The 21,185-nt window shown below is 46.6% G+C and overlaps 39 non-coding genes and 29 pseudogenes across 39 annotated transcripts; all 68 read left to right on the forward strand.

Moving 5' to 3' along the window:
* Positions 1 to 33: 33 nt before the first annotated feature.
* Positions 34 to 152, forward strand: LOC138494493 (5S ribosomal RNA). The gene has a single exon (XR_011277418.1). It is a non-coding gene; the product is annotated as a 5S ribosomal RNA (ribosomal RNA).
* Positions 153 to 627: 475 nt separating this feature from the next.
* Positions 628 to 736, forward strand: LOC138495943 (5S ribosomal RNA; annotated as a pseudogene).
* Positions 737 to 842: 106 nt separating this feature from the next.
* Positions 843 to 961, forward strand: LOC138493805 (5S ribosomal RNA). The gene has a single exon (XR_011276794.1). It is a non-coding gene; the product is annotated as a 5S ribosomal RNA (ribosomal RNA).
* Positions 962 to 1,067: 106 nt separating this feature from the next.
* LOC138494237 (5S ribosomal RNA) lies at positions 1,068 to 1,185 on the forward strand. The gene has a single exon (XR_011277185.1). It is a non-coding gene; the product is annotated as a 5S ribosomal RNA (ribosomal RNA).
* Positions 1,186 to 1,660: 475 nt separating this feature from the next.
* LOC138495944 (5S ribosomal RNA) lies at positions 1,661 to 1,769 on the forward strand (annotated as a pseudogene).
* A 106-nt stretch (positions 1,770 to 1,875) lies between these two features.
* Positions 1,876 to 1,994, forward strand: LOC138494135 (5S ribosomal RNA). The gene has a single exon (XR_011277092.1). It is a non-coding gene; the product is annotated as a 5S ribosomal RNA (ribosomal RNA).
* A 106-nt stretch (positions 1,995 to 2,100) lies between these two features.
* Positions 2,101 to 2,209, forward strand: LOC138495348 (5S ribosomal RNA; annotated as a pseudogene).
* A 106-nt stretch (positions 2,210 to 2,315) lies between these two features.
* On the forward strand, positions 2,316 to 2,434 carry LOC138495994 (5S ribosomal RNA). Its single transcript, XR_011277661.1, has one exon. It is a non-coding gene; the product is annotated as a 5S ribosomal RNA (ribosomal RNA).
* A 106-nt stretch (positions 2,435 to 2,540) lies between these two features.
* LOC138494119 (5S ribosomal RNA) lies at positions 2,541 to 2,659 on the forward strand. The gene has a single exon (XR_011277078.1). It is a non-coding gene; the product is annotated as a 5S ribosomal RNA (ribosomal RNA).
* A 642-nt stretch (positions 2,660 to 3,301) lies between these two features.
* Positions 3,302 to 3,410, forward strand: LOC138495945 (5S ribosomal RNA; annotated as a pseudogene).
* Positions 3,411 to 3,516: 106 nt separating this feature from the next.
* On the forward strand, positions 3,517 to 3,625 carry LOC138495067 (5S ribosomal RNA; annotated as a pseudogene).
* A 106-nt stretch (positions 3,626 to 3,731) lies between these two features.
* On the forward strand, positions 3,732 to 3,850 carry LOC138493409 (5S ribosomal RNA). The gene has a single exon (XR_011276434.1). It is a non-coding gene; the product is annotated as a 5S ribosomal RNA (ribosomal RNA).
* A 106-nt stretch (positions 3,851 to 3,956) lies between these two features.
* LOC138494527 (5S ribosomal RNA) lies at positions 3,957 to 4,075 on the forward strand. The gene has a single exon (XR_011277449.1). It is a non-coding gene; the product is annotated as a 5S ribosomal RNA (ribosomal RNA).
* A 464-nt stretch (positions 4,076 to 4,539) lies between these two features.
* On the forward strand, positions 4,540 to 4,648 carry LOC138495947 (5S ribosomal RNA; annotated as a pseudogene).
* Positions 4,649 to 4,754: 106 nt separating this feature from the next.
* On the forward strand, positions 4,755 to 4,863 carry LOC138494825 (5S ribosomal RNA; annotated as a pseudogene).
* Positions 4,864 to 4,969: 106 nt separating this feature from the next.
* On the forward strand, positions 4,970 to 5,088 carry LOC138496006 (5S ribosomal RNA). Its single transcript, XR_011277662.1, has one exon. It is a non-coding gene; the product is annotated as a 5S ribosomal RNA (ribosomal RNA).
* A 106-nt stretch (positions 5,089 to 5,194) lies between these two features.
* On the forward strand, positions 5,195 to 5,313 carry LOC138494295 (5S ribosomal RNA). Its single transcript, XR_011277238.1, has one exon. It is a non-coding gene; the product is annotated as a 5S ribosomal RNA (ribosomal RNA).
* A 464-nt stretch (positions 5,314 to 5,777) lies between these two features.
* On the forward strand, positions 5,778 to 5,886 carry LOC138495948 (5S ribosomal RNA; annotated as a pseudogene).
* Positions 5,887 to 5,992: 106 nt separating this feature from the next.
* LOC138496018 (5S ribosomal RNA) lies at positions 5,993 to 6,111 on the forward strand. The gene has a single exon (XR_011277663.1). It is a non-coding gene; the product is annotated as a 5S ribosomal RNA (ribosomal RNA).
* Positions 6,112 to 6,217: 106 nt separating this feature from the next.
* LOC138495114 (5S ribosomal RNA) lies at positions 6,218 to 6,326 on the forward strand (annotated as a pseudogene).
* Positions 6,327 to 6,432: 106 nt separating this feature from the next.
* Positions 6,433 to 6,551, forward strand: LOC138493503 (5S ribosomal RNA). The gene has a single exon (XR_011276520.1). It is a non-coding gene; the product is annotated as a 5S ribosomal RNA (ribosomal RNA).
* Positions 6,552 to 6,657: 106 nt separating this feature from the next.
* On the forward strand, positions 6,658 to 6,776 carry LOC138496032 (5S ribosomal RNA). Its single transcript, XR_011277665.1, has one exon. It is a non-coding gene; the product is annotated as a 5S ribosomal RNA (ribosomal RNA).
* A 666-nt stretch (positions 6,777 to 7,442) lies between these two features.
* Positions 7,443 to 7,551, forward strand: LOC138495949 (5S ribosomal RNA; annotated as a pseudogene).
* A 106-nt stretch (positions 7,552 to 7,657) lies between these two features.
* LOC138493754 (5S ribosomal RNA) lies at positions 7,658 to 7,776 on the forward strand. The gene has a single exon (XR_011276748.1). It is a non-coding gene; the product is annotated as a 5S ribosomal RNA (ribosomal RNA).
* A 106-nt stretch (positions 7,777 to 7,882) lies between these two features.
* Positions 7,883 to 8,001, forward strand: LOC138493411 (5S ribosomal RNA). Its single transcript, XR_011276436.1, has one exon. It is a non-coding gene; the product is annotated as a 5S ribosomal RNA (ribosomal RNA).
* A 106-nt stretch (positions 8,002 to 8,107) lies between these two features.
* On the forward strand, positions 8,108 to 8,226 carry LOC138494460 (5S ribosomal RNA). Its single transcript, XR_011277388.1, has one exon. It is a non-coding gene; the product is annotated as a 5S ribosomal RNA (ribosomal RNA).
* A 464-nt stretch (positions 8,227 to 8,690) lies between these two features.
* LOC138495950 (5S ribosomal RNA) lies at positions 8,691 to 8,799 on the forward strand (annotated as a pseudogene).
* A 106-nt stretch (positions 8,800 to 8,905) lies between these two features.
* On the forward strand, positions 8,906 to 9,024 carry LOC138494455 (5S ribosomal RNA). The gene has a single exon (XR_011277383.1). It is a non-coding gene; the product is annotated as a 5S ribosomal RNA (ribosomal RNA).
* Positions 9,025 to 9,130: 106 nt separating this feature from the next.
* LOC138495555 (5S ribosomal RNA) lies at positions 9,131 to 9,239 on the forward strand (annotated as a pseudogene).
* Positions 9,240 to 9,345: 106 nt separating this feature from the next.
* LOC138494419 (5S ribosomal RNA) lies at positions 9,346 to 9,464 on the forward strand. Its single transcript, XR_011277351.1, has one exon. It is a non-coding gene; the product is annotated as a 5S ribosomal RNA (ribosomal RNA).
* Positions 9,465 to 9,570: 106 nt separating this feature from the next.
* LOC138494568 (5S ribosomal RNA) lies at positions 9,571 to 9,689 on the forward strand. Its single transcript, XR_011277486.1, has one exon. It is a non-coding gene; the product is annotated as a 5S ribosomal RNA (ribosomal RNA).
* A 455-nt stretch (positions 9,690 to 10,144) lies between these two features.
* On the forward strand, positions 10,145 to 10,253 carry LOC138495951 (5S ribosomal RNA; annotated as a pseudogene).
* Positions 10,254 to 10,359: 106 nt separating this feature from the next.
* LOC138494679 (5S ribosomal RNA) lies at positions 10,360 to 10,475 on the forward strand (annotated as a pseudogene).
* A 107-nt stretch (positions 10,476 to 10,582) lies between these two features.
* On the forward strand, positions 10,583 to 10,691 carry LOC138495132 (5S ribosomal RNA; annotated as a pseudogene).
* A 106-nt stretch (positions 10,692 to 10,797) lies between these two features.
* LOC138496044 (5S ribosomal RNA) lies at positions 10,798 to 10,916 on the forward strand. Its single transcript, XR_011277666.1, has one exon. It is a non-coding gene; the product is annotated as a 5S ribosomal RNA (ribosomal RNA).
* A 106-nt stretch (positions 10,917 to 11,022) lies between these two features.
* LOC138493628 (5S ribosomal RNA) lies at positions 11,023 to 11,141 on the forward strand. The gene has a single exon (XR_011276633.1). It is a non-coding gene; the product is annotated as a 5S ribosomal RNA (ribosomal RNA).
* A 464-nt stretch (positions 11,142 to 11,605) lies between these two features.
* LOC138495952 (5S ribosomal RNA) lies at positions 11,606 to 11,714 on the forward strand (annotated as a pseudogene).
* A 106-nt stretch (positions 11,715 to 11,820) lies between these two features.
* LOC138494196 (5S ribosomal RNA) lies at positions 11,821 to 11,939 on the forward strand. Its single transcript, XR_011277148.1, has one exon. It is a non-coding gene; the product is annotated as a 5S ribosomal RNA (ribosomal RNA).
* Positions 11,940 to 12,045: 106 nt separating this feature from the next.
* LOC138495017 (5S ribosomal RNA) lies at positions 12,046 to 12,154 on the forward strand (annotated as a pseudogene).
* Positions 12,155 to 12,260: 106 nt separating this feature from the next.
* On the forward strand, positions 12,261 to 12,379 carry LOC138494378 (5S ribosomal RNA). The gene has a single exon (XR_011277313.1). It is a non-coding gene; the product is annotated as a 5S ribosomal RNA (ribosomal RNA).
* Positions 12,380 to 12,854: 475 nt separating this feature from the next.
* Positions 12,855 to 12,963, forward strand: LOC138495629 (5S ribosomal RNA; annotated as a pseudogene).
* Positions 12,964 to 13,069: 106 nt separating this feature from the next.
* Positions 13,070 to 13,188, forward strand: LOC138496056 (5S ribosomal RNA). The gene has a single exon (XR_011277667.1). It is a non-coding gene; the product is annotated as a 5S ribosomal RNA (ribosomal RNA).
* Positions 13,189 to 13,294: 106 nt separating this feature from the next.
* Positions 13,295 to 13,413, forward strand: LOC138493825 (5S ribosomal RNA). Its single transcript, XR_011276812.1, has one exon. It is a non-coding gene; the product is annotated as a 5S ribosomal RNA (ribosomal RNA).
* A 106-nt stretch (positions 13,414 to 13,519) lies between these two features.
* On the forward strand, positions 13,520 to 13,628 carry LOC138495156 (5S ribosomal RNA; annotated as a pseudogene).
* Positions 13,629 to 13,734: 106 nt separating this feature from the next.
* Positions 13,735 to 13,853, forward strand: LOC138494776 (5S ribosomal RNA; annotated as a pseudogene).
* A 475-nt stretch (positions 13,854 to 14,328) lies between these two features.
* On the forward strand, positions 14,329 to 14,437 carry LOC138495588 (5S ribosomal RNA; annotated as a pseudogene).
* A 106-nt stretch (positions 14,438 to 14,543) lies between these two features.
* LOC138493576 (5S ribosomal RNA) lies at positions 14,544 to 14,662 on the forward strand. Its single transcript, XR_011276586.1, has one exon. It is a non-coding gene; the product is annotated as a 5S ribosomal RNA (ribosomal RNA).
* A 106-nt stretch (positions 14,663 to 14,768) lies between these two features.
* On the forward strand, positions 14,769 to 14,887 carry LOC138494581 (5S ribosomal RNA). The gene has a single exon (XR_011277498.1). It is a non-coding gene; the product is annotated as a 5S ribosomal RNA (ribosomal RNA).
* A 472-nt stretch (positions 14,888 to 15,359) lies between these two features.
* Positions 15,360 to 15,468, forward strand: LOC138495954 (5S ribosomal RNA; annotated as a pseudogene).
* A 106-nt stretch (positions 15,469 to 15,574) lies between these two features.
* On the forward strand, positions 15,575 to 15,693 carry LOC138496068 (5S ribosomal RNA). The gene has a single exon (XR_011277668.1). It is a non-coding gene; the product is annotated as a 5S ribosomal RNA (ribosomal RNA).
* A 106-nt stretch (positions 15,694 to 15,799) lies between these two features.
* LOC138494558 (5S ribosomal RNA) lies at positions 15,800 to 15,918 on the forward strand. Its single transcript, XR_011277477.1, has one exon. It is a non-coding gene; the product is annotated as a 5S ribosomal RNA (ribosomal RNA).
* Positions 15,919 to 16,390: 472 nt separating this feature from the next.
* On the forward strand, positions 16,391 to 16,499 carry LOC138495955 (5S ribosomal RNA; annotated as a pseudogene).
* Positions 16,500 to 16,605: 106 nt separating this feature from the next.
* On the forward strand, positions 16,606 to 16,724 carry LOC138496080 (5S ribosomal RNA). The gene has a single exon (XR_011277669.1). It is a non-coding gene; the product is annotated as a 5S ribosomal RNA (ribosomal RNA).
* Positions 16,725 to 16,830: 106 nt separating this feature from the next.
* On the forward strand, positions 16,831 to 16,949 carry LOC138493894 (5S ribosomal RNA). Its single transcript, XR_011276874.1, has one exon. It is a non-coding gene; the product is annotated as a 5S ribosomal RNA (ribosomal RNA).
* A 475-nt stretch (positions 16,950 to 17,424) lies between these two features.
* On the forward strand, positions 17,425 to 17,533 carry LOC138495956 (5S ribosomal RNA; annotated as a pseudogene).
* A 106-nt stretch (positions 17,534 to 17,639) lies between these two features.
* LOC138496092 (5S ribosomal RNA) lies at positions 17,640 to 17,758 on the forward strand. Its single transcript, XR_011277670.1, has one exon. It is a non-coding gene; the product is annotated as a 5S ribosomal RNA (ribosomal RNA).
* A 106-nt stretch (positions 17,759 to 17,864) lies between these two features.
* LOC138494682 (5S ribosomal RNA) lies at positions 17,865 to 17,983 on the forward strand (annotated as a pseudogene).
* Positions 17,984 to 18,089: 106 nt separating this feature from the next.
* LOC138494459 (5S ribosomal RNA) lies at positions 18,090 to 18,208 on the forward strand. The gene has a single exon (XR_011277387.1). It is a non-coding gene; the product is annotated as a 5S ribosomal RNA (ribosomal RNA).
* A 106-nt stretch (positions 18,209 to 18,314) lies between these two features.
* Positions 18,315 to 18,433, forward strand: LOC138496104 (5S ribosomal RNA). The gene has a single exon (XR_011277671.1). It is a non-coding gene; the product is annotated as a 5S ribosomal RNA (ribosomal RNA).
* A 106-nt stretch (positions 18,434 to 18,539) lies between these two features.
* On the forward strand, positions 18,540 to 18,648 carry LOC138495187 (5S ribosomal RNA; annotated as a pseudogene).
* Positions 18,649 to 18,754: 106 nt separating this feature from the next.
* On the forward strand, positions 18,755 to 18,873 carry LOC138494491 (5S ribosomal RNA). The gene has a single exon (XR_011277416.1). It is a non-coding gene; the product is annotated as a 5S ribosomal RNA (ribosomal RNA).
* A 475-nt stretch (positions 18,874 to 19,348) lies between these two features.
* Positions 19,349 to 19,457, forward strand: LOC138495957 (5S ribosomal RNA; annotated as a pseudogene).
* Positions 19,458 to 19,563: 106 nt separating this feature from the next.
* On the forward strand, positions 19,564 to 19,681 carry LOC138494238 (5S ribosomal RNA). The gene has a single exon (XR_011277186.1). It is a non-coding gene; the product is annotated as a 5S ribosomal RNA (ribosomal RNA).
* Positions 19,682 to 20,156: 475 nt separating this feature from the next.
* LOC138495959 (5S ribosomal RNA) lies at positions 20,157 to 20,265 on the forward strand (annotated as a pseudogene).
* Positions 20,266 to 20,371: 106 nt separating this feature from the next.
* Positions 20,372 to 20,490, forward strand: LOC138494136 (5S ribosomal RNA). Its single transcript, XR_011277093.1, has one exon. It is a non-coding gene; the product is annotated as a 5S ribosomal RNA (ribosomal RNA).
* Positions 20,491 to 20,596: 106 nt separating this feature from the next.
* Positions 20,597 to 20,705, forward strand: LOC138495349 (5S ribosomal RNA; annotated as a pseudogene).
* Positions 20,706 to 20,811: 106 nt separating this feature from the next.
* Positions 20,812 to 20,930, forward strand: LOC138496113 (5S ribosomal RNA). Its single transcript, XR_011277672.1, has one exon. It is a non-coding gene; the product is annotated as a 5S ribosomal RNA (ribosomal RNA).
* Positions 20,931 to 21,036: 106 nt separating this feature from the next.
* LOC138494297 (5S ribosomal RNA) lies at positions 21,037 to 21,155 on the forward strand. The gene has a single exon (XR_011277240.1). It is a non-coding gene; the product is annotated as a 5S ribosomal RNA (ribosomal RNA).
* Positions 21,156 to 21,185: the final 30 nt, after the last annotated feature.

Below are 21,185 nucleotides of genomic sequence, written 5' to 3' on the forward strand. Positions count from 1 at the left end.
ATGCTTAAAGGTACAAATCTCAGAAGGCCCAGAGCCTACGGCCACACCACACTGAATGCGCCTGATCTCGTCTGATTTCAGAAGCTAAGCAGTGTCGGGCCTAGTTAGTACCTGGATGGGAAACCGCCTGGGAATACCAGGTTCTGTAGGCTTTTTTGTGCTCTATGATTAGTAATTGTGCCACTTCTCAATTTCTTTTTAAATTTGCTTATGATTCCAAAATAAATGTATCCCTTTTAATAGCGGAAATGTTGGACAACAACATGAGGGCTGGTGCTACCTATTTACATAAAATTAACATACGGGTAGTGTGTTCATGGGTAATAAATCTACCTTCACATGTAATGCAGTTCAGAGAATATTGAGTCCATAAAGAGTCTTGAAAGAAAGCCATGGTTGTGTTGTTTGTTCTCTCCAACTCCCTGCAACAGAAACAGGATGGATGGAGTAAAGTTATCCAACCAGACATAGGAGTCCTGAATGGGCCCACAAGTCTTATATATCTCGCCTGATCGAGCCTGATCCAGCGCTGATCGGGTGATGAGCGTGGTATCATGTTGCAAGTGGCTTTATGGCTTAGCTTACTAACTGTAAATGCAAAAGAGTAATACTCTTAGCATTTCTCAATTTTAGGGCTACACCACAATGAATGCGCCCGATCTCGGAAGCTAAGCAGTTTCGGGCCTAGTTAGTACCTGGATGGGAGACCGCCTGGGAATACCAGGTGCTGTAGGCTTTTTTGTGCTCCATGTTCAGGCAGTGAGCCATTTCTCAATTGGCTTTCAAAACGGCATGGTCTAGCCAACTAGATGCTTAAAGGTACAAATCTCAGAAGGCCCAGAGCCTACGGCCACACCACACTGAATGCGCCTGATCTCGTCTGATCTCAGAAACTAAGCAGTGTCGGGCCTAGTTAGTACCTGGATGGGAGACCGCCTGGGAATACCAGGTGCTGTAGGCTTTTTTGTGCTCCATGTTCAGGCAGTGAGCCATTTCTCAATTGGCTTTCAAAACTGCATGGTCTAGCCAACTAGATGCTTAAAGGTACAAATCTCAGAAGGCCCAGAGCCTACAGCCACACCACACTGAATGTGCCTGATCTCGTCTGATCTCAGAAGCTAAGCAGTGTCGGGCCTAGTTAGTACCTGGATGGGAGACCCCTGGGAATACCAGGTGCTGTAGGCTTTTTTGTGCTCTATGATTAGTAATTGTGCCACTTCTCAATTTCTTTTTAAATTTGCTTATGATTCCAGAATAAATGTATCCCTTTTAATAGCGGAAATGTTGGACAACAACATGAGGGCTGGCGCTACCTATTTACATAAAATTAACATACGGGTAGTGTGTTCATGGGTAATAAATCTACCTTCACATGTAATGCAGTTCAGAGAATATTGAGTCCATAAAGAGTCTTGAAAGAAAGCCATGGTTGTGTTGGTTGTTCTCTCCAACTCCCTGCAACAGAAACAGGATGGATGGAGTAAAGTTATCCAACCAGACATAGGAGTCCTGAATGGGCCCACAAGTCTTATATATCTCGCCTGATCGAGCCTGATCGAGCGCTGATCGGGTGATGAGCGTGGTATCATGTTGCAAGTGGCTTTATGGCTTAGCTTACTAACTGTAAATGCATAAGAGTAATACTCTTAGCATTTCTCAATTTTAGGGCTACACCACAATGAATGCGCCCGATCTCGGAAGCTAAGCAGTTTCGGGCCTAGTTAGTACCTGGATGGGAGACCGCCTGGGAATACCAGGTGCTGTAGGCTTTTTTGTGCTCCATGTTCAGGCAGTGAGCCATTTCTCAATTGGCTTTCAAAACTGCATGGTCTAGCCAACTAGATGCTTAAAGGTACAAATCTCAGAAGGCCCAGAGCCTACGGCCACACCACACTGAATGCGCCTGATCTCGTCTGATCTCAGAAGCTAAGCAGTGTCGGGCCTAGTTAGTACCTGGATGGGAGACAGCCTGGGAATACCAGGTGCTGTAGGCTTTTTTGTGCTCCATGTTCAGGCAGTGAGCCATTTCTCACTTGGCTTTCAAAACTGCATGGTCTAGCCAACTAGATGATTAAAGGTACAAATCTCAGAAGGCCCAGAGCCTCCGGCCACACCACACTGAATGCGCCTGATCTCAGAAGCTAAGCATTGTCGGGCCTAGTTAGTACCTGGATGGGAGACCGCCTGGGAATACCAGGTGCTGTAGGCTTTTTTGTGCTCCATGTTCAGGCAGTGAGCCATTTCTCAATTGGCTTTCAAAACTGCATGGTCTAGCCAACTAGATGCTTAAAGGTACAAATCTCAGAAGGCCCAGAGCCTACGGCCACACCACACTGAATGCGCCTGATCTCGTCTGATCTCAGAAGCTAAGCAGTGTCGGGCCTAGTTAGTACCTGGATGGGAGACCGCCTGGGAATACCAGGTGCTGTAGGCTTTTTTGTGCTCCATGTTCAGGCAGTGAGCCATTTCTCAATTGGCTTTCAAAACTGCATGGTCTAGCCAACTAGATGTTTAAAGGTACAAATCTCAGAAGGCCCAGAGCCTACGGCCACACCACACTGAATGCGCCTTATCTCGTCTGATCTCAGAAGCTAAGCAGTGTCGGGCCTAGTTAGTACCTGGATGGGAGACCGCCTGGGAATACCAGGTGCTGTAGGCTTTTTTGTGCTCCATGTTCAGGCAGTGAGCCATTTCTCAATTGGCTTTCAAAACTGCATGGTCTAGCCAACTAGATGCTTAAAGGTACAAATCTCAGAAGGCCCAGAGCCTACGGCCACACCACACAGTGTCGGGCCTTGTTAGTACCTGGATGGGAGACCGCCTGGGAATACCAGGTTCTGTAGGCTTTTTTTGTGCTCTATGATTAGTAATTGTGCCACTTCTCAATTTCTTTTTAAATTTGCTTATGATTCCAAAATAAATGTATCCCTTTTAATAGCGGAAATGTTGGACAACAACATGAGGGCTGGCGCTACCTATTTACATAAAATTAACATACGGGTAGTGTGTTCATGGGTAATAAATCTACCTTCACATGTAATGCAGTTCAGAGAATATTGAGTCCATAAAGAGTCTTGAAAGAAAGCCATGGTTGTGTTGGTTGTTCTCTCCAACCCCCTGCAACAGAAACAGGATGGATGGAGTAAAGTTATCCTACCAGACATAGGAGTCCTGAATGGGCCCACAAGTCTTATATATCTCGCCTGATCGGGTGATGAGCGTGGTATCATGTTGCAAGTGGCTTTATGGCTTAGCTTACTAACTGTAAATGCATAAGAGTAATACTCTTAGCATTTCTCAATTTTAGGGCTACACCACAATGAATGCGCCCGATCTCGGAAGCTAAGCAGTTTCGGGCCTAGTTAGTACCTGGATGGGAGACCGCCTGGGAATACCAGGTGCTGTAGGCTTTTTTGTGCTCCATGTTCAGGCAGTGAGCCATTTCTCAATTGGCTTTCAAAACTGCATGGTCTAGCCAACTAGAGGCTTAAAGGTACAAATCTCAGAAGGCCCAGAGCCTACGGCCACACCACACTGAATGCGTCTGATCTCAGAAGCTAAGCAGTGTCGGGCCTAGTTAGTACCTGGATGGGAGACCGCCTGGGAATACCAGGTGCTGTAGGCTTTTTTGTGCTCCATGTTCAGGCAGTGAGCCATTTCTCAATTGGCTTTCAAAACTGCATGGTCTAGCCAACTAGATGCTTAAAGGTACAAATCTCAGAAGGCCCAGAGCCTACGGCCACACCACACTGAATGCGCCTGATCTCGTCTGATCTCAGAAGCTAAGCAGTGTCGGGCCTAGTTAGTACCTGGATGGGAGACCACCTGGGAATACCAGGTGCTGTAGTCTTTTTTGTGCTCCATGTTCAGGCAGTGAGCCATTTCTCAATTGGCTTTCAAAACTGCATGGTCTAGCCAACTAGATGCTTAAAGGTACAAATCTCAGAAGGCCCAGAGCCTACGGCCACACCACACTGAATGTGCCTGATCTTGTCTGATCTCAGAAGCTAAGCAGTGTCAGGCCTAGTTAGTACCTGGATGGGAGACCGCCTGGGAATACCAGGTGCTGTAGGCTTTTTTGTGCTCTATGATTAGTAATTGTGCCACTTCTCAATTTCTTTTTAAATTTGCTTATGATTGCAAAATAAATGTATCCCTTTTAATAGCGGAAATGTTGGACAACAACATGAGGGCTGGCGCTACCTATTTACATAAAATTAACATACGGGTAGTGTGTTCATGGGTAATAAATCTACCTTCACATGTAATGCAGTTCAGAGAATATTGAGTCCATAAAGAGTCTTGAAAGAAAGCCATGGTTGTGTTGGTTGTTCTCTCCAACTCCCTGCAACAGAAACAGGATGGATGGAGTAAAGTTATCCTACCAGACATAGGAGTCCTGAATGGGCCCACAAGTCTTATATATCTCGCCTGATCGAGCCTGATCGGGTGATGAGCGTGGTATCATGTTGCAAGTGGCTTTATGGCTTAGCTTACTAACTGTAAATGCATAAGAGTAATACTCTTAGCATTTCTCAATTTTAGGGCTACACCACAATGAATGCGCCCGATCTCGGAAGCTAAGCAGTTTCGGGCCTAGTTAGTACCTGGATGGGAGACCGCCTGGGAATACCAGGTGCTGTAGGCTTTTTTGTGCTCCATGTTCAGGCAGTGAGCCATTTCTCAATTGGCTTTCAAAACTGCATGGTCTAGCCAACTAGATGCTGAAAGGTACAAATCTCAGAAGGCCCAGAGCCTACGGCCACACCACACTGAATGCTCCTGATCTCAGAAGCTAAGCAGTGTCGGGCCTAGTTAGTACCTGGATGGGAGACCGCCTGGGAATACCAGGTGCTGTAGGCTTTTTTGTGCTCCATGTTCAGGCAGTGAGCCATTTCTCAATTGGCTTTCAAAACTGCATGGTCTAGCCAACTAGATGCTTAAAGGTACAAATCTCAGACGGCCCAGAGCCTACGGCCACACCACACTGAATGCGCCTGATCTCGTCTGATCTCAGAAGCTAAGCAGTGTCGGGCCTAGTTAGTACCTGGATGGGAGACCGCCTGGGAATACCAGGTGCTGTAGGCTTTTTTGTGCTCCATGTTCAGGCAGTGAGCCATTTCTCAATTGGCTTTCAAAACTGCATGGTCTAGCCAACTAGATGCTTAAAGGTACAAATCTCAAAATGCCCAGAGCCTACGGCCACACCACACTGAATGTGCCTGATCTCGTCTGATCTCAGAAGCTAAGCAGTGTCGGGCCTAGTTAGTACCTAGATGGGAGACCGCCTGGGAATACCATGTGCTGTAGGCTTTTTTGTGCTCTATGATTAGTAATTGTGCCACTTCTCAATTTCTTTTTAAATTTGCTTATGATTCCAAAATAAATGTATCCCTTTTAATAGCGGAAATGTTGGACAACAACATGAGGGCTGGCGCTACCTATTTACATAAAATTAACATACGGGTAGTGTGTTCATGGGTAATAAATCTACCTTCACATGTAATGCAGTTCAGAGAATATTGAGTCCATAAAGAGTCTTGAAAGAAAGCCATGGTTGTGTTGGTTGTTCTCTCCAACTCCCTGCAACAGAAACAGGATGGATGGAGTAAAGTTTTCCTACCAGACATAGGAGTCCTGAATGGGCCCACAAGTCTTATATATGTCGCCTGATCGAGCCTGATCGGGTGATGAGCGTGGTATCATGTTGCAAGTGGCTTTATGGCTTAGCTTACTAACTGTAAATGCATAAGAGTAATACTCTTAGAATTTCTCAATTTTAGGGCTACACCACAATGAATGCGCCCGATCTCGGAAGCTAAGCAGTTTCGGGCCTAGTTAGTACCTGGATGGGAGACCGCCTGGGAATACCAGGTGCTGTAGGCTTTTTTGTGCTCCATGTTCAGGCAGTGAGCCATTTCTCAATTGGCTTTCAAAACTGCATGGTCTAGCCAACTAGATGCTTAAAGGTACAAATCTCAGAAGGCCTAGAGCCTACGGCCACACCACACTGAATGCGCCTGATCTCGTCTGATCTCAGAAGCTAAGCAGTGTCGGGCCTAGTTAGTACCTGGATGGGAGACCGCCTGGGAATACCAGGTGCTGTAGGCTTTTTTGTGCTCCATGTTCAGGCAGTGAGCCATTTCTCAATTGGCTTTCAAAACTGCATGGTCTAGCCAACTAGATGCTTAAAGGTACAAATCTCAGAAGGCCCAGAGCCTACGGCCACACCACACTGAATGCGCCTGATCTCAGAAGCTAAGCATTGTCGGGCCTAGTTAGTACCTGGATGGGAGACCGCCTGGGAATACCAGGTGCTGTAGGCTTTTTTGTGCTCCATGTTCAGGCAGTGAGCCATTTCTCAATTGGCTTTCAAAACTGCATGGTCTAGCCAACTAGATGCTTAAAGGTACAAATCTCAGAAGGCCCAGAGCCTACGGCCACACCACACTGAATGCGCCTGATCTCGTCTGATCTCAGAAGCTAAGCAGTGTCGGACCTAGTTAGTACCTGGATGGGAGACCGCCTGGGAATACCAGGTGCTGTAGGCTTTTTTGTGCTCCATGTTCAGGCAGTGAGCCATTTCTCAATTGGCTTTCAAAACTGCATGGTCTAGCCAACTAGATGTTTAAAGGTACAAATCTCAGAAGGCCCAGAGCCTACGGCCACACCACACTGAATGCGCCTGATCTCGTCTGATCTCAGAAGCTAAGCAGTGTCGGGCCTAGTTAGTACCTGGATGGGAGACCGCCTGGGAATACCAGGTGCTGTAGGCTTTTTTGTGCTCCATGTTCAGGCAGTGAGCCATTTCTCAATTGGCTTTCAAAACTGCATGGTCTAGCCAACTAGATGCTTAAAGGTACAAATCTCAGAAGGCCCAGAGCCTACGGCCGCGCCTGATCTCGTCTGATATCAGAAGCTAAGCAGTGTCGGGCCTTGTTAGTACCTGGATGGGAGACCGCCTGGGAATACCAGGTTCTGTAGGCTTTTTTTGTGCTCTATGATTAGTAATTGTGCCACTTCTCAATTTCTTTTTAAATTTGCTTATGATTCCAAAATAAATGTATCCCTTTTAATAGCGGAAATGTTGGACAACAACATGAGGGCTGGCGCTACCTATTTACATAAAATTAACATACGGGTAGTGTGTTCATGGGTAATAAATCTACCTTCACATGTAATGCAGTTCAGAGAATATTGAGTCCATAAAGAGTCTTGAAAGAAAGCCATGGTTGTGTTGGTTGTTCTCTCCAACCCCCTGCAACAGAAACAGGATGGATGGAGTAAAGTTATCCTACCAGACATAGGAGTCCTGAATGGGCCCACAAGTCTTATATATCTCGCCTGATCGGGTGATGAGCGTGGTATCATGTTGCAAGTGGCTTTATGGCTTAGCTTACTAACTGTAAATGCATAAGAGTAATACTCTTAGCATTTCTCAATTTTAGGGCTACACCACAATGAATGCGCCCGATCTCGGAAGCTAAGCAGTTTCGGGCCTAGTTAGTACCTGGATGGGAGACCGCCTGGGAATACCAGGTGCTGTAGGCTTTTTTGTGCTCCATGTTCAGGCAGTGAGCCATTTCTCAATTGGCTTTCAAAACTGCATGGTCTAGCCAACTAGATGCTTAAAGGTACAAATCTCAGAAGGCCCAGAGCCTACGGCCACACCACACTGAATGCGCCTGATCTCGTCTGATCTCAGAAGCTAAGCAGTGTCGGGCCTAGTTAGTACCTGGATGGGAGACCGCCTGGGTATACCAGGTGCTGTAGGCTTTTTTGTGCTCCATGTTCAGGCAGTGAGCCATTTCTCAATTGGCTTTCAAAACTGCATGGTCTAGCCAACTAGATGCTTAAAGGTACAAATCTCAGAAGGCCCAGAGCCTACGGCCACACCACACTGAATGCGCCTGATCTCGTCTGATCTCAGAAGCTAAGCAGTGTCGGGCCTAGTTAGTACCTGGATGGGAGACCACCTGGGAATACCAGGTGCTGTAGTCTTTTTTGTGCTCCATGTTCAGGCAGTGAGCCATTTCTCAATTGGCTTTCAAAACTGCATGGTCTAGCCAACTAGATGCTTAAAGGTACAAATCTCAGAAGGCCCAGAGCCTACGGCCACACCACACTGAATGTGCCTGATCTTGTCTGATCTCAGAAGCTAAGCAGTGTTGGGCCTAGTTAGTACCTGGATGGGAGACCGCCTGGGAATACCAGGTTCTGTAGGCTTTTTTGTGCTCTATGATTAGTAATTGTGCCACTTCTCAATTTCTTTTTAAATTTGCTTATGATTCCAAAATAAATGTATCCCTTTTAATAGCGGAAATGTTGGACAACAACATGAGGGCTGGCGCTACCTATTTACATAAAATTAACATACGGGTAGTGTGTTCATGGGTAATAAATCTACCTTCACATGTAATGCAGTTCAGAGAATATTGAGTCCATAAAGAGTCTTGAAAGAAAGCCATGGTTGTGTTGGTTGTTCTCTCCAACTCCCTGCAACAGAAACAGGATGGATGGAGTAAAGTTATCCTACCAGACATAGGAGTCCTGAATGGGCCCACAAGTCTTATATATCTCGCCTGATCGAGCCTGATCGGGTGATGAGCGTGGTATCATGTTGCAAGTGGCTTTATGGCTTAGCTTACTAACTGTAAATGCATAAGAGTAATACTCTTAGCATTTCTCAATTTTAGGGCTACACCACAATGAATGCGCCCGATCTCGGAAGCTAAGCAGTTTCGGGCCTAGTTAGTACCTGGATGGGAGACCGCCTGGGAATACCAGGTGCTGTAGGCTTTTTTGTGCTCCATGTTCAGGCAGTGAGCCATTTCTCAATTGGCTTTCAAAACTGCATGGTCTAGCCAACTAGATGCTTAAAGGTACAAATCTCAGAAGGCCCAGAGCCTACGGCCACACCACACTGAATGCTCCTGATCTGGTCTGATCTCATAAGCTAAGCAGTGTCGGGCCTAGTTAGTACCTGGATGGGAGACCGCCTGGGAATACCAGGTGCTGTAGGCTTTTTTGTGCTCCATGTTCAGGCAGTGAGCCATTTCTCAATTGGCTTTCAAAACTGCATGGTCTAGCCAACTAGATGCTTAAAGGTACAAATCTCAGAAGGCCCAGAGCCTACGGCCACACCACACTGAATGCGCCTGATCCCAGAAGCTAAGCATTGTCCGGCCTAGTTAGTACCTGGATGGGAGACCGCCTGGGAATACCAGGTGCTGTAGGCTTTTTTGTGCTCCATGTTCAGGCAGTGAGCCATTTCTCAATTGGCTTTCAAAACTGCATGGTCTAGCCAACTAGATGCTTAAAGGTACAAATCTCAGAAGGCCCAGAGCCTACGGCCACACCGCACTGAATGCGCCTGATCTCGTCTGATCTCAGAAGCTAAGCAGTGTCGGGCCTAGTTAGTACCTGGATGGGAGATGGCCTGGGAATACCAGGTGCTGTAGGCTTTTTTGTGCTCCATGTTCAGGCAGTGAGCCATTTCTCAATTGGCTTTCAAAACTGCATGGTCTAGCCAACTAGATGCTTAAAGGTACAAATCTCAGAAGGCCCAGAGCCTACGGCCACACCACACTGAATGCGCCTGATCTCGTCTGATATCAGAAGCTAAGCAGTGTCGGGCCTTGTTAGTACCTGGATGGGAGACCGCCTGGGAATACCAGGTTCTGTAGGCTTTTTTTGTGCTCTATGATTAGTAATTGTGCCACTTCTCAATTTCTTTTTAAATTTGCTTATGATTCCAAAATAAATGTATCCCTTTTAATAGCGGAAATGTTGGACAACAACATGAGGGCTGGCGCTACCTATTTACATAAAATTAACATACGGGTAGTGTGTTCATGGGTAATAAATCTACCTTCACATGTAATGCAGTTCAGAGAATATTGAGTCCATAAAGAGTCTTGAAAGAAAGCCATGGTTGTGTTGGTTGTTCTCTCCAACCCCCTGCAACAGAAACAGGATGGATGGAGTAAAGTTATCCTACCAGACATAGGAGTCCTGAATGGGCCCACAAGTCTTATATATCTCGCCTGATCGGGTGATGAGCGTGGTATCATGTTGCAAGTGGCTTTATGGCTTAGCTTACTAACTGTAAATGCATAAGAGTAATACTCTTAGCATTTCTCAATTTTAGGGCTACACCACAATGAATGCGCCCGATCTCGGAAGCTAAGCAGTTTCGGGCCTAGTTAGTACCTGGATGGGAGACCGCCTGGGAATACCAGGTGCTGTAGGCTTTTTTGTGCTCCATGTTCAGGCAGTGAGCCATTTCTCAATTGGCTTTCAAAACTGCATGGTCTAGCCAACTAGATGCTTAAAGGTACAAATCTCAGAAAGCCCAGAGCCCACGGCCACACCACACTGAATGCGCCTGATCTCTGATCTCAGAAGCTAAGCAGTGTCGGGCCTAGTTAGTACCTGGATGGGAGACCGCCTGGGAATACCAGGTGCTGTAGGCTTTTTTTGTGCTCCATGTTCAGGCAGTGAGCCATTTCTCAATTGCCTTTCAAAACTGCATGGTCTAGCCAACTAGATGCTTAAAGGTACAAATCTCAGAAGGCCCAGAGCCTACGGCCACACCACACTGAATGCGCCTGATCTCAGAAGCTAAGCAGTGTCAGGCCTAGTTAGTACCTGGATGGGAGACCGCCTGGGAATACCAGGTGCTGTAGGCTTTTTTGTGCTCCATGTTCAGGCAGTGAGCCATTTCTCAATTGGCTTTCAAAACTGCATGGTCTAGCCAACTAGATGCTTAAAGGTACAAATCTCAGAAGGCCCAGAGCCTACGGCCACACCACACTGAATGCGCCTGATCTCGTCTGATCTCAGAAGCTAAGCAGTGTCGGGCCTAGTTAGTACCTGGATGGGAGACCGCCTGGGAATACCAGGTGCTGTAGGCTTTTTTGTGCTCCATGTTCAGGCAGTGAGCCATTTCTCAATTGGCTTTCAAAACTGCATGGTCTAGCCAACTAGATGCTTAAAGGTACAAATCTCAGAAGGCCCAGAGCCTACGGCCACACCACACTGAATGCGCCTGATCTCATCTGATCTCAGAAGCTAAGCAGTGTCGGGCCTAGTTAGTACCTGGATGGGAGACCGCCTGGGAATACCAGGTTCTGTAGGCTTTTTTGTGCTCTATGATTAGTAATTGTGCCACTTCTCAATTTCTTTTTAAATTTGCTTATGATTCCAAAATAAATGTATCCCTTTTAATAGCGGAAATGTTGGACAACAACATGAGGGCTGGCGCTACCTATTTACATAAAATTAACATACGGGTAGTGTGTTCATGGGTAATAAATCTACCTTCACATGTAATGCAGTTCAGAGAATATTGAGTCCATAAAGAGTCTTGAAAGAAAGCCATGGTTGTGTTGGTTGTTCTCTCCAACTCCCTGCAACAGAAACAGGATGGATGGAGTAAAGTTATCCTACCAGACATAGGAGTCCTGAATGGGCCCACAAGTCTTATATATCTCGCCTGATCGAGCCTGATCGGGTGATGAGCGTGGTATCATGTTGCAAGTGGCTTTATGGCTTAGCTTACTAACTGTAAATGCATAAGAGTAATACTCTTAGCATTTCTCAATTTTAGGGCTACACCACAATGAATGCGCCCGATCTCGGAAGCTAAGCAGTTTCGGGCCTAGTTAGTACCTGGATGGGAGACCGCCTGGGAATACCAGGTGCTGTAGGCTTTTTTGTGCTCCATGTTCAGGCAGTGAGCCATTTCTCAATTGGCTTTCAAAACTGCATGGTCTAGCCAACTAGATGCTTAAAGGTACAAATCTCAGACGACCCAGAGCCTACGGCCACACCACACTGAATGCGCCTGATCTCGTCTGATCTCAGAAGCTAAGCAGTGTCGGGCCTAGTTAATACCTGGATGGGAGACCGCCTGGGAATACAGGGTGCTGTAGGCTTTTTTGTGCTCCATGTTCAGGCAGTGAGCCATTTCTCAATTGGCTTTCAAATCTGCATGTTCTAGCCAACTAGATGCTTAAAGGTACAAATCTCAGAAGGCCCAGAGCCTACGGCCACACCACACTGAATGCGTCTGATCTCAGAAGCTAAGCAGTGTCGGGCCTAGTTAGTACCTGGATGGGAGACCACCTGGGAATACCAGGTGCTGTAGGCTTTTTTGTGCTCCATGTTCAGGCAGTGAGCCATTTCTCAATTGGCTTTCAAAACTGCATGGTCTAGCCAACTAGATGCTTAAAGGTACAAATCTCAGAAGGCCCAGAGCCTACGGCCACACCACACTGAATGCGCCTGATCTCGTCTGATCTCAGAAGCTAAGCAGTGTCGGGCCTAGTTAGTACCTGGATGGGAGACCACCTGGGAATACCAGGTTCTGTAGCCTTTTTTGTGCTCTATGATTAGTAATTGTGCCACTTCTCAATTTCTTTTTAAATTTGCTTATGATTCCAAAATAAATGTATCCCTTTTAATAGCGGAAATGTTGGACAACAACATGAGGGCTGGCGCTACCTATTTACATAAAATTAACATACGGGTAGTGTGTTCATGGGTAATAAATTTACCTTCACATGTAATGCAGTTCAGAGAATATTGAGTCCATAAAGAGTCTTGAAAGAAAGCCATGGTTGTGTTGGTTGTTCTCTCCAACTCCCTGCAACAGAAACAGGATGGATGGAGTAAAGTTATCCAACCAGACATAGGAGTCGTGAATGGGCCCACAAGTCTTATATATCTCGCCTGATCGAGCCTGATCGAGCGCTGATCGGGTGATGAGCGTGGTATCATGTTGCAAGTGGCTTTATGGCTTAGCTTACTAACTGTAAATGCAAAAGAGTAATACTCTTAGCATTTCTCAATTTTAGGGCTACACCACAATGAATGCGCCCGATCTCGGAAGCTAAGCAGTTTTGGGCCTAGTTAGTACCTGGATGGGAGACCGCCTGGGAATACCAGGTGCTGTAGGCTTTTTTGTGCTCCATGTTCAGGCAGTGAGCCATTTCTCAATTGGCTTTCAAAACTGCATGGTCTAGCCAACTAGATGCTTAAAGGTACAAATCTCAGAAGGCCCAGAGCCTACGGCCACACCACACTGAATGCGCCTGATCTCGTCTGATCTCAGAAGCTAAGCAGTGTCGGGCCTAGTTAGTACCTGGATGGGAGACCGCCTGGGAATACCAGGTGCTGTAGGCTTTTTTGTGCTCCATGTTCAGGCAGTGAGCCATTTCTCAATTGGCTTTCAAAACTGCATGGTCTAGCCAACTAGATGCTTAAAGGTACAAATCTCAGAATGCCCAGAGCCTACGGCCACACCACACTGAATGCGCCTGATCTCTTCTGATCTCAGAAGCTAAGCAGTGTCGGGCCTAGTTAGTACCTGGATGGGAGACTGCCTGGGAATACCAGGTGCTGTAGGCTTTTTTGTGCTCCATGTTCAGGCAGTGAGCCATTTCTCAATTGGCATTCAAAACTGCATGGTCTAGCCAACTAGATGCTTAAAGGTACAAATCTCAGAAGGCCCAGAGCCTACGGCCACACCACACTGAATGCGTCTGATCTCAGAAGCTAAGCAGTGTCGGGCCAAGTTAGTACCTGGATGGGAGGCCGCCTGGGAATACCAGGTGCTGTAGGCTTTTTTGTGCTCCATGTTCAGGCAGTGAGCCATTTCTCAATTGGCTTTCAAAACTGCATGGTCTAGCCAACTAGATGCTTAAAGGTACAAATCTCAGAAGGCCCAGAGCCTACGGCCACACCACACTGAATGCGCCTGATCTCGTCTGATCTCAGAAGCTAAGCAGTGTCAGGCCTAGTTAGTACCTGGATGGGAGACCGCCTGGGAATACCAGGTTCTTTAGGCTTTTTTGTGCTCTATGATTAGTAATTGTGCCACTTCTCAATTTCTTTTTAAATTTGCTTATGATTCCAAAATAAATGTATCCCTTTTAATAGCGGAAATGTTGGACAACAACATGAGGGCTGGCGCTACCTATTTACATAAAATTAACATACGGGTAGTGTGTTCATGGGTAATAAATCTACCTTCACATGTAATGCAGTTCAGAGAATATTGAGTCCATAAAGAGTCTTGAAAGAAAGCCATGGTTGTGTTGGTTGTTCTCTCCAACTCCCTGCAACAGAAACAGGATGGATGGAGTAAAGTTATCCAACCAGACATAGGAGTCCTGAATGGGCCCACAAGTCTTATATATCTCGCCTGATCGAGCCTGATCCAGCGCTGATCGGGTGATGAGCGTGGTATCATGTTGCAAGTGGCTTTATGGCTTAGCTTACTAACTGTAAATGCAAAAGAGTAATACTCTTAGCATTTCTCAATTTTAGGGCCACACCACAATGAATGCGCCCGATCTCGGAAGCTAAGCAGTTTCGGGCCTAGTTAGTACCTGGATGGGAGACCGCCTGGGAATACCAGGTGCTGTAGGCTTTTTTGTGCTCCATGTTCAGGCAGTGAGCCATTTCTCAATTGGCTTTCAAAACTGCATGGTCTAGCCAACTAGATGCTTAAAGGTACAAATCTCAGAAGGCCCAGAGCCTACGGCCACACCACACTGAATGCGCCTGAACTCGTCTGATCTCAGAAGCTAAGCAGTGTCGGGCCTAGTTAGTACCTGGATGGGAGACCGCCTGGGAATACCAGGTGCTGTAGGCTTTTTTGTGCTCCATGTTCAGGCAGTGAGCCATTTCTCAATTGGCTTTCAAAACTGCATGGTCTAGCCAACTAGATGCTTAAAGGTACAAATCTCAGAAGGCCCAGAGCCTACAGCCACACCACACTGAATGCGCCTGATCTCGTCTGATTTCAGAAGCTAAGCAGTGTCGGGCTTAGTTAGTACCTGGATGGGAGACCGCCTGGGAATACCAGGTTCTGTAGGCTTTTTTGTGCTCTATTAGTAATTGTGCCACTTCTCAATTTCTTTTTAAATTTGCTTATGATTCCAAAATAAATGTATCCCTTTTAATAGCGGAAATGTTGGACAACAACATGAGGGCTGGCGCTACCTATTTACATAAAATTAACATACGGGTAGTGTGTTCATGGGTAATAAATCTACCTTCACATGTAATGCAGTTCAGAGAATATTGAGTCCATAAAGAGTCTTGAAAGAAAGCCATGGTTGTGTTGGTTGTTCTCTCCAACTCCCTGCAACAGAAACAGGATGGATGGAGTAAAGTTATCCAACCAGACATAGGAGTCCTGAATGGGCCCACAAGTCTTATATATCTCGCCTGATCGAGCCTGATCCAGCGCTGATCGGGTGATGAGCGTGGTATCATGTTGCAAGTGGCTTTATGGCTTAGCTTACTAACTGTAAATGCAAAAGAGTAATACTCTTAGCAATTCTCAATTTTAGGGCTACACCACAATGAATGCGCCCGATCTCGGAAGCTAAGCAGTTTCGGGCCTAGTTAGTACCTGGATGGGAGACCGCCTGGGAATACCAGGTGCTGTAGGCTTTTTTGTGCTCCATGTTCAGGCAGTGAGCCATTTCTCAATTGGCTTTCAAAACGGCATGGTCTAGCCAACTAGATGCTTAAAGGTACAAATCTCAGAAGGCCCAGAGCCTACGGCCACACCACACTGAATGCGCCTGATCTCGTCTGATCTCAGAAGCTAAGCAGTGTCGGGCCTAGTTAGTACCTGGATGGGAGACCGCCTGGGAATACCAGGTGCTGTAGGCTTTTTTGTGCTCCATGTTCAGGCAGTGAGCCATTTCTCAATTGGCTTTCAAAACTGCATGGTCTAGCCAACTAGATGCTTAAAGGTACAAATCTCAGAAGGCCCAGAGCCTACGGCCACACCACACTGAATGCGCCTGATCTCGTCTGATTTCAGAAGCTAAGCAGTGTCGGGCTTAGTTAGTACCTGGATGGGAGACCGCCTGGGAATACCAGGTTCTGTAGGCTTTTTTGTGCTCTATTAGTAATTGTGCCACTTCTCAATTTCTTTTTAAATTTGCTTATGATTCCAAAATAAACGTATCCCTTTTAATAGCGGAAATGTTGGACAACAACATGAGGGCTGGCGCTACCTATTTACATAAAATTAACATACGGGTAGTGTGTTCATGGGTAATAAATCTACCTTCACATGTAATGCAGTTCAGAGAATATTGAGTCCATAAAGAGTCTTGAAAGAAAGCCATGGTTGTGTTGGTTGTTCTCTCCAACTCCCTGCAACAGAAACAGGATGGATGGAGTAAAGTTATCCAACCAGACATAGGAGTCCTGAATGGGCCCACAAGTCTTATATATCTCGCCTGATCGAGCCTGATCCAGCGCTGATCGGGTGATGAGCGTGGTATCATGTTGCAAGTGGCTTTATGGCTTAGCTTACTAACTGTAAATGCAAAAGAGTAATACTCTTAGCAATTCTCAATTTTAGGGCTACACCACAATGAATGCGCCCGATCTCGGAAGCTAAGCAGTTTCGGGCCTAGTTAGTACCTGGATGGGAGACCGCCTGGGAATACCAGGTGCTGTAGGCTTTTTTGTGCTCCATGTTCAGGCAGTGAGCCATTTCTCAATTGGCTTTCAAAACGGCATGGTCTAGCCAACTAGATGCTTAAAGGTACAAATCTCAGAAGGCCCAGAGCCTACGGCCACACCACACTGAATGCGCCTGATCTCGTCTGATCTCAGAAGCTAAGCAGTGTCGGGCCTAGTTAGTACCTGGATGGGAGACCGCCTGGGAATACCAGGTGCTGTAGGCTTTTTTGTGCTCCATGTTCAGGCAGTGAGCCATTTCTCAATTGGCTTTCAAAACTGCATGGTCTAGCCAACTAGATGCTTAAAGGTACAAATCTCAGAAGGCCCAGAGCCTACGGCCACACCACACTGAATGCGCCTGATCTCGTCTGATCTCAGAAGCTAAGCAGTGTCGGGCCTAGTTAGTACCTGGATGGGAGACCGCCTGGGAATACCAGGTTCTGTAGGCTTTTTTGTGCTCTATGATTAGTAATTGTGCCACTTCTCAATTTCTTTTTAAATTTGCTTATGATTCCAAAATAAATGTATCCCTTTTAATAGCGGAAATGTTGGACAACAACATGAGGGCTGGCGCTACCTATTTCCATAAAATTAACATACGGGTAGTGTGTTCATGGGTAATAAATCTACCTTCACATGTAATGCAGTTCAGAGAATATTGAGTCCATAAAGAGTCTTGAAAGAAAGCCATGGTTGTGTTGGTTGTTCTCTCCAACTCCCTGCAACAGAAACAGGATGGATGGAGTAAAGCTATCCAACCAGACATAGGAGTCCTGAATGGGCCCACAAGTCTTATATATCTCGCCTGATCGAGCCTGATCGAGCGCTGATCGGGTGATGAGCGTGGTATCATGTTGCAAGTGGCTTTATGGCTTAGCTTACTAACTGTAAATGCATAAGAGTAATACTCTTAGCATTTCTCAATTTTAGGGCTACACCACAATGAATGCGCCCGATCTCGGAAGCTAAGCAGTTTCGGGCCTAGTTAGTACCTGGATGGGAGACCGCCTGGGAATACCAGGTGCTGTAGGCTTTTTTGTGCTCCATGTTCAGGCAGGGAGCCATTTCTCAATTGGCTTTCAAAACTGCATGGTCTAGCCAACTAGATGCTTAAAGGTACAAATCTCAGAAGGCCCAGAGCCTACGGCCACACCACACTGAATGCGCCTGATCTCGTCTGATCTCAGAAGCTAAGCAGTGTCGGGCCTAGTTAGTACCTGGATGGGAGACCGCCTGGGAATACCAGGTGCTGTAGGCTTTTTTGTGCTCCATGTTCAGGCAGTGAGCCATTTCTCAATTGGCTTTCAAAACTGCATGGTCTAGCCAACTAGATGCTTAAAGGTACAAATCTCAGAAGGCCCAGAGCCTCCGGCCACACCACACTGAATGCGCCTGATCTCGTCTGATCTCAGAAGCTAAGCAGTGTCGGGCCTAGTTAGTACCTGGATGGGAGACGGCCTGGGAGTACCAGGTGCTGTAGGCTTTTTTGTGCTCCATGTTCAGGCAGTGAGCCATTTCTCAATTGGCTTTCAAAACTGCATGGTCTAGCCAACTAGATGCTTAAAGGTACAAATCTCAGAAAGCCCAGAGCCTCCGGCCACACCACACTGAATGCGCCTGATCTCATCTGATCTCAGAAGCTAAGCAGTGTCGGGCCTAGTTAGTACCTGGATGTGAGACCGCCTGGGAATACCAGGTGCTGTAGGCTTTTTTGTGCTCCATGTTCAGGCAGTGAGCCATTTCTCAATTGGCTTTCAAAACTGCATGGTCTAGCCAACTAGATGCTTAAAGGTACAAATCTCAGAATGCCCAGAGCCTACGGCCACACCACACTGAATGCGCCTGATCTCGTCTGATCTCAGAAGCTAAGCAGTGTCGGGCCTAGTTAGTACCTGGATGGGAGACCGCCTGGGAATACCAGGTGCTGTAGGCTTTTTTGTGCTCCATGTTCAGGCAGTGAGCCATTTCTCAATTGGCTTTCAAAACTGCATGGTCTAGCCAACTAGATGCTTAAAGGTACAAATCTCAGAAGGCCCAGAGCCTACGGCCACACCACACTGAATGCGTCTGATCTCAGAAGCTAAGCAGTGTCGGGCCTAGTTAGTACCTGGATGGGAGGCCGCCTGGGAATACCAGGTGCTGTAGGCTTTTTTGTGCTCCATGTTCAGGCAGTGAGCCATTTCTCAATTGGCTTTCAAAACTGCATGGTCTAGCCAACTAGATGCTTAAAGGTACAAATCTCAGAAGGCCCAGAGCCTACGGCCACACCACACTGAATGCGCCTGATCTCGTCTGATCTCAGAAGCTAAGCAGTGTCGGGCCTAGTTAGTACCTGGATGGGAGACCGCCTGGGAATACCAGGTTCTTTAGGCTTTTTTGTGCTCTATGATTAGTAATTGTGCCACTTCTCAATTTCTTTTTAAATTTGCTTATGATTCCAAAATAAATGTATCCCTTTTAATAGCGGAAATGTTGGACAACAACATGAGGGCTGGCGCTACCTATTTACATAAAATTAACATACGGGTAGTGTGTTCATGGGTAATAAATCTACCTTCACATGTAATGCAGTTCAGAGAATATTGAGTCCATAAAGAGTCTTGAAAGAAAGCCATGGTTGTGTTGGTTGTTCTCTCCAACTCCCTGCAACAGAAACAGGATGGATGGAGTAAAGTTATCCTACCAGACATAGGAGTCCTGAATGGGCCCACAAGTCTTATATATCTCGCCTGATCGAGCCTGATCCAGCGCTGATCGGGTGATGAGCGTGGTATCATGTTGCAAGTGGCTTTATGGCTTAGCTTACTAACTGTAAATGCAAAAGAGTAATACTCTTAGCATTTCTCAATTTTAGGGCTACACCACAATGAATGCGCCCGATCTCGGAAGCTAAGCAGTTTCGGGCCTAGTTAGTACCTGGATGGGAGACCGCCTGGGAATACCAGGTGCTGTAGGCTTTTTTGTGCTCCATGTTCAGGCAGTGAGCCATTTCTCAATTGGCTTTCAAAACTGCATGGTCTAGCCAACTAGATGCTTAAAGGTACAAATCTCAGAAGGCCCAGAGCCTACAGCCACACCACACTGAATGTGCCTGATCTCGTCTGATCTCAGAAGCTAAGCAGTGTCGGGCCTAGTTAGTACCTGGATGGGAGACCCCTGGGAATACCAGGTGCTGTAGGCTTTTTTGTGCTCTATGATTAGTAATTGTGCCACTTCTCAATTTCTTTTTAAATTTGCTTATGATTCCAAAATAAATGTATCCCTTTTAATAGCGGAAATGTTGGACAACAACATGAGGGCTGGCGCTACCTATTTACATAAAATTAACATACGGGTAGTGTGTTCATGGGTAATAAATCTACCTTCACATGTAATGCAGTTCAGAGAATATTGAGTCCATAAAGAGTCTTGAAAGAAAGCCATGGTTGTGTTGGTTGTTCTCTCCAACTCCCTGCAACAGAAACAGGATGGATGGAGTAAAGTTATCCAACCAGACATAGGAGTCCTGAATGGGCCCACAAGTCTTATATATCTCGCCTGATCGAGCCTGATCGAGCGCTGATCGGGTGATGAGCGTGGTATCATGTTGCAAGTGGCTTTATGGCTTAGCTTACTAACTGTAAATGCATAAGAGTAATACTCTTAGCATTTCTCAATTTTAGGGCTACACCACAATGAATGCGCCCGATCTCGGAAGCTAAGCAGTTTCGGGCCTAGTTAGTACCTGGATGGGAGACCGCCTGGGAATACCAGGTGCTGTAGGCTTTTTTGTGCTCCATGTTCAGGCAGTGAGCCATTTCTCAATTGGCTTTCAAAACTGCATGGTCTAGCCAACTAGATGCTTAAAGGTACAAATCTCAGAAGGCCCAGAGCCTACGGCCACACCACACTGAATGCGCCTGATCTCGTCTGATCTCAGAAGCTAAGCAGTGTCGGGCCTAGTTAGTACCTGGATGGGAGACAGCCTGGGAATACCAGGTGCTGTAGGCTTTTTTGTGCTCCATGTTCAGGCAGTGAGCCATTTCTCACTTGGCTTTCAAAACTGCATGGTCTAGCCAACTAGATGATTAAAGGTACAAATCTCAGAAGGCCCAGAGCCTCCGGCCACACCACACTGAATGCGCCTGATCTCAGAAGCTAAGCATTGTCGGGCCTAGTTAGTACCTGGATGGGAGACCGCCTGGGAATACCAGGTGCTGTAGGCTTTTTTGTGCTCCATGTTCAGGCAGTGAGCCATTTCTCAATTGGCTTTCAAAACTGCATGGTCTAGCCAACTAGATGCTTAAAGGTACAAATCTCAGAAGGCCAAGAGCCTACGGCCACACCACACTGAATGCGCCTGATCTCGTCTGATCTCAGAAGCTAAGCAGTGTCGGGCCTAGTTAGTACCTGGATGGGAGACCGCCTGGGAATACCAGGTGCTGTAGGCTTTTTTGTGCTCCATGTTCAGGCAGTGAGCCATTTCTCAATTGGCTTTCAAAACTGCATGGTCTAGCCAACTAGATGTTTAAAGGTACAAATCTCAGAAGGCCCAGAGCCTACGGCCACACCACACTGAATGCGCCTTATCTCGTCTGATCTCAGAAGCTAAGCAGTGTCGGGCCTAGTTAGTACCTGGATGGGAGACCGCCTGGGAGTACCAGGTGCTGTAGGCTTTTTTGTGCTCCATTTTCAGGCAGTGAGCC

This window comes from Ambystoma mexicanum, chromosome 10 (assembly GCF_040938575.1).
Source record: "Ambystoma mexicanum isolate Mex_15411 chromosome 10, UKY_AmexF1_1, whole genome shotgun sequence".
Taxonomy (NCBI): domain Eukaryota; kingdom Metazoa; phylum Chordata; class Amphibia; order Caudata; family Ambystomatidae; genus Ambystoma; species Ambystoma mexicanum.